The sequence below is a fragment of the Schistocerca americana genome, chromosome 10, assembly GCF_021461395.2.
Source record: "Schistocerca americana isolate TAMUIC-IGC-003095 chromosome 10, iqSchAmer2.1, whole genome shotgun sequence".
Taxonomy (NCBI): domain Eukaryota; kingdom Metazoa; phylum Arthropoda; class Insecta; order Orthoptera; family Acrididae; genus Schistocerca; species Schistocerca americana.
The window spans coordinates 84,734,746-84,740,624 of record NC_060128.1 but is presented as its reverse complement, the minus strand read 5'-3'; the positions used below and the strand labels follow the sequence as shown (position 1 = coordinate 84,740,624).

The following is a 5,879-nucleotide window of genomic DNA, read 5'->3' as shown; positions in this document are numbered from 1 at the left end:
CTAAGACCAAAAGTCGGCCAGTTCAGTTTGTTCAGCATCTGTGTTACTCTCCCACGAGTCAAACAAACCTGTCCTTTTCTGTATACGTTTAATAGCCCCTGTTGGTCCTATTTGGTACAGATTCCACACACTTGAGAAATATCCTAGAACAGGTCGCACGAGCGATGTGTAAGGCGTCTCCTTTGTAGGTTGATTGCATTTCCCCAGTACTGTACCAATAACCGAAGTCTACCACCTGCTTTACCCGACACTGACAAGGGGAGGCTGCCAATTGTGAAATTCAGATTCGATTCATACTGCGCATAATAAAAGCTCATGGCCAGAGGTGTAATGTGGCAAAGCACCAAGATGCACTGCTCAGCCGTTGTCGAGAAAATCGACAGTTACAAGAAACCGCTGCGGTGAAATACTCTTTACGATAACAAATTTTCTACAGCGTCGTTGCGCAGCGGTAAGCGCTCGGGTGCGTAATCCGAAGGTCGCCGGATCGAATCTCGCGCCATGCAACCTTTTTTTTTTTTTAGTATTTGTTTTTTGTAATATATATATATATATATATATATATATATATATATATATATATATATATAAAATTCCCGGTAATCAGTTGCAACAATTATGCATATAATAAGTTGTTGAAAGTCGTTTGTCGTGGAAAAACTGGCGACTTCGAACATCATTATGTTTTCCGCAAACAAAGTTGTATTTCACAAATGTTATTAAGTGTCTTCATAATGTTAACCACGTATACTTAACGGAAGACGTAGAAACGATATTCCGAAACGAATACGTATAGTGTAAGTCAAACGTTCGAATTAGAATTGAGACCCCACGAACACAAATTCGCTGTGGCAGGTATGAAATGTAAACTCCGTTACTCGCTCGTTACACTTGAAGGACAGATGTTGAATGGGCCGAAACGAGCCGCCGCATAACAGCGTACTTGCCTGCTAACTTCGAAAGAAGATAGATGCGGTCCCTAGCGCAACGTATAACATCGTCGAAAATCGGTGCGGACGTGAGAGCTTTGGTACACCCTGTTGAACAAACGGAAAAATGGAGGCGGTACAATTGGAGAGCGATCCGCCTTCACCAACATGCATAATCAATTCATTAATAGCTTATATATATATATCTTCGAATTACAAAAAACTAATAATAAAAAGAATTGCATGGCGCGAGATTCGATCCGGCGACCTTCGGATTACGAACTCGAGCGCTTACCGCTGCGCCACGACGCTGAAGAAAATTATTGATCGTAGAGAGTATTTCAACGCAGCGGTTTCTTTTAAATGTCGATTTTATCGACAACGGCTGAGAAGTGCATCTTGGTGCGTTGCCACATTACACCTCCGGCCATGAGCTTTTATTATGCGCAGTATGAATCGAATCTGAATTTCACAATTGGCGGCCTCCCTTGTGAGTCTATAAACGTCGCAATTCATATCCCTACAAAGCGTTACACCCAAGTATTTGTATGAGGTTAGCCGATTCTAACATTGACTCATTGATACTGTAGTCATAGGATACATTTTTTTCGTTTTGTGAAGTGGACAGGCCAACGGCCTTGCCACAGTGGTAACACCGGTTCCCGTCAGATCACCAAAGTTAAGCGCTGTCGGGCTGGGCTAGCAGTTGGATGGGTGACCATCCGGTCTGCCGGCCGCTGTTGGCAAGCGGGCTGCACTCAGCCCTTGCGAGACAAACTGAGGAGCTACTTGGTTGAGAAGTAGCGGCTCCGGTCTCGGAAACTGTCATACTGCCGGGAGAGCGGTGTGCTGACCACGTGCCCCTCCATATCCGCATCCAGTGACGCCCGTAGTCTGAGGATGACACGGCGGCCGGTCGATACCGCTGGGCCTTCATGGACTCTTCGGGAGGAGTTTAGTTGTTTTTAGAACTGCACAGTTTTACATTTCTGAGCATCTAAAGCAAGTTGTCAATCTTCGCACCATTCTGAAATTTTCTCAAGATCTGACTGAATATTTATGCAGCGTCTTTCAGGTAGTACTTTATTATAGATAAGTACGCCATATGCAAAATGTCTGAGGTTACTGTTAAGGTTGTCCACAAGGGTAGTAATATACATCATGAGCAGTGAAGGTCGCAACACACTTCCCAAGAGCACACGGGAAGTTACTTCTACATCATTCGATGACTCTACATCTACATGGATACTCTGCAAATCACATTTAAGTGCCTGGCAGAGGGTTCATCGAACGACCTTCACAATTCTCTATTATTCCAATCTCGTATAGCGCGCGGAAAGAATGAATACCTACATCCTTCCGCACGAGCTCTGATTTCCCCTATTTTTATCTTGGCGATCGTTCCTCCCTATATAAGTTGATGTCAACAAAATATTTTCGCATTCGGAGGAGAAAGTTGGTGATTTGAATTTCGCGAGATGATTCCGTCGCAACGAAAAACGCCTTTCTTTTAATGATGTCCATTCCAAATCCTGAATCATTTCTGTGACACACTCTCCCACATTTCGCGATAATACAAAACGTGCTGCCTTTCTTTGAACGTTTTTGATGCACTCCGTCAGTCCTATCTAGTAAGGATCCCACACCGCGCAGCAGTATTCTAAAAGAAGACGGACAAGCGTAGTGTAGGCAGTCTCCTTAGTCGGTCTGTTACATTTTCTAAGTGTCCTGCCAATGAAACGCAGTCGTTGGTTCGCCTTCCCCACAATATTTTCTATTTGTTCTTTCCAATTTAAGTTGTTTGCAACCGTAATACCTGGGTAATTAGTTGAATTTACGGCTTTTAGATTAGACTGATTTATCGTGTAGCCGAAGTTTAACGAGTTCCTTTTAGCATTCATGTGGATGACCTCACACTTTTCGTTATGTAAGGTCAACTGCCACTTTTCGCACCATTCCGATATGTCTTCTGAATCGTTTTTCAGTTTGTTTTGATCTTCTGATGACTTTAGTAGTCGATAAACAACAGCGTCATCTGCAAACAACCGAAGACGGCTGCTCAGATTGTCTCCCAAATCGTTTACATAGTTAAGGAAAAGCATAGGGCCTATAACACTACCTTAGGTAACGCCAGAAATCCCTTCTGTTTTACTCCATCACTTTCCGTCAGTTACTACGAACTGTGACCTCTCTGACAGGAAATCACAAATCCAGTCACATAACTGAGACGATATTCAATAAGAACGCAATTTCACTACAAGCCGCGTGTGTGGTACAGTTTCAAAAGCCATCCGAAAATACAAAAATACCGAATCAGTCTGAAATCCCTTGTCAATAGCACTCAACACGTCATGCTGAAGAGGTAGTTGTGTTTCACAACAACGGTGTATTCTAAATCCGTGTTGACTGTGTGTCAATAGACCGTTTTCTTTCAGGTAATTCATAATGTTCGAACACAATATATGATCCACAATCCTGTAGCATATCGAAATTAACGATATGGGCCTATAATTCAGTGGATTACTCCTACTACATTTCTTCAATATTGGTGTGTGTTGCGGAACTTTCCAGTCTTTGGGTACGGATCTTTCGTCGAGCGAACGGTTGTATACGATTGTTAACTCAAATAACCTGCTACGTCCTCCCTGCGAAAAATTCCTCAATACAGTAGCAAATTTCGCTTGATATACTATATGAGCGTACGTTTGACAGTGAGCGTAGATGTGGTACCGAGTCAAAAAGTTTTCGGAAATCAAGAAGTACTACATCTACCTGACTGCATTGATCCAAAGCTTTCTGCATATCACGTGTGAAAGTGTGGGCTGGGCTTTGCAAGATCAATGTTTTCGGAATCCGTAGCGGAGGAGGTCATTCTGTTAGAGATAGCTCATTGTGCTCGAGCTCAGAATTTTTTCTAAGATCAATGTCAAGGATAACGGACGGTAATTTCATGGATCTCTTCCACTACGCTCCTCGTAAACGTAAGTGACCTGTGCTTTCTTCCAACTACTGGGCACGGTATTTTGTTCGAGGGGTCTATGACAGTTTACAGTTAAGAAAGGGGCTAACACAGCTGCGATCTGGGCATAAAATCTGATGATGATTCCATCTGGCTCTGGGACTTGGTTCAATTTTAACAATGTCACCTGTTTCTCAAGACTACCGGCACAAACAACTATTTCATTCATCTTTTCAGCGGTACGAGGATTAAATTGGGGGTTTGATCTCCTGGGTTTTCCTTTCTAAAGGAATATTTGAATACAGAACTAAGTATTTCAGCTTTTGCTTTGCTACTCTCAATTTTAGTTCCTATCTCATTCGTGAATGACTGGACACTAACTTTGGTACCACTAACAGCCTTCACTGACGACCAGAATTTTTTGGGGTTATGCGAAAGACAATTTGCAAATATTCTGCTACAGTAGTCAACGGTATCACGCATCTGCTACAGTAGTCATTAAAGGTTTCACGCACTGCTCGTTTCACAGCCCAACGTGTACCTTTCAGCATCTCTCCATCTATAGCGCTACGCTTTGTTTTACATCTGTTACGCAGTAGAGGTTGTCTTAGAAGTTTGTTTAAAGAGACAGTACCATGCAGGGTCCCTTCCATTAAGAACTGTTCTACTGGCTAGATATCTATCCACCGAATGGTCAACTATTATTTTAAACGCGAACCATAGTTCTCCTAACATATATACGAGGGGTGTTTGAAAAGTTAGTGCAAAGTCCGAGAGATGGCACCACCGGCGCGTATCGAGGTCATGTTTAGTTAGTAACATCTTTGGAAAGGGCGCACACCACGTATCAGCCAGGTTGGTCTATTTCTTTGTGTTTGGCATTTCTGTGAGTCAAGGAAGTCGAGTGATTGTCAAAAAATTGAAGAAAAAAAATTTCGTGTGGTGATTAAACATTACTTTATGAAAGGCAAAATGCCTCAGTAGACTAAAGAGAAGCTTGATAACATTACGGTGACTGTGCACCTTCGATTAGAACAGTTTATAAGTGGTTTCAAAATTTTCGGAGTGGCCAGATGGGCACAAGTGACGCTGAACGTTCTGGACGCCGTGTAGAGGTGACTACTCCAGAAATCATTGATAAAATTCATTATATGGTGATGGATGACAGAAGCGTTAAGGTGCGTGAGATTGCTAGTGCTGTGGGCATCTCGAATGATCGGGTACATAATATTTTGCATAAACATTTGGACATGAGAAAGCTATCCGCAAGATGGGTTCCGCGATTGCTCACACTTGACCAAAAACGGAATCGTATGAAATGATGCAAGGATGGTTTGCAGCTGTTCAGAAAGAATCCGCAGGACTTTAAGCGTCCTTTCGTCACTGTGGATGAAACATGGATACGTTAGTATACTCCTAAGACCAAACAACAATCTAAACAATGGGGTAACGCGGGATAATCTGCACCAAAAGAGGCGAAGACCATTCCTTCGGCCAGAAAGGTTATGGCGACTATTTTTTTGGGATTCGCAAGGGATAATCCGCACCGACTATCTGGAAAAGGGTAAAACTATTACAGGTGCATATTATTCATCGTTACTGGATCGATTGAAAACCGAGCTGCAAGGAAAACGCCGGCGATTGGACCGCAAAAAAACTGCTTTTTCATCACGACAATGCACCAGCACACACCTCAGCAGTTGTGGTCGCAAAATTAATGGAAATAGGATTCAGACTCGTTTCACATCCGCCCCTATTCTCCAGACTTGGCTCCCTCGGACTACTATTTGTTCCCCAATTTGAAGATATGGCTGGCGACACAAAGATTTTTTTCAAACGAGGAGGTGATTGCAGCAACTAATAGCTATTTTGGAGACCTGGACAATTCCTATTATTCGGAAGAGATAAACAAATTACAAGATCTAAAAGGAGACTGTCGAAAAGTGAAAAAGGTTTACCGCAAACACGTAAGTAGTTTTTATTTTGCACGG

The 5,879-nt window shown here is 42.6% G+C and overlaps 1 pseudogene; it reads left to right on the top strand.

Moving 5' to 3' along the window:
* The first annotated feature begins 1,557 nt into the window (after positions 1-1,557).
* On the top strand, positions 1,558-1,675 carry LOC124552755 (annotated as a pseudogene).
* Positions 1,676-5,879: the final 4,204 nt, after the last annotated feature.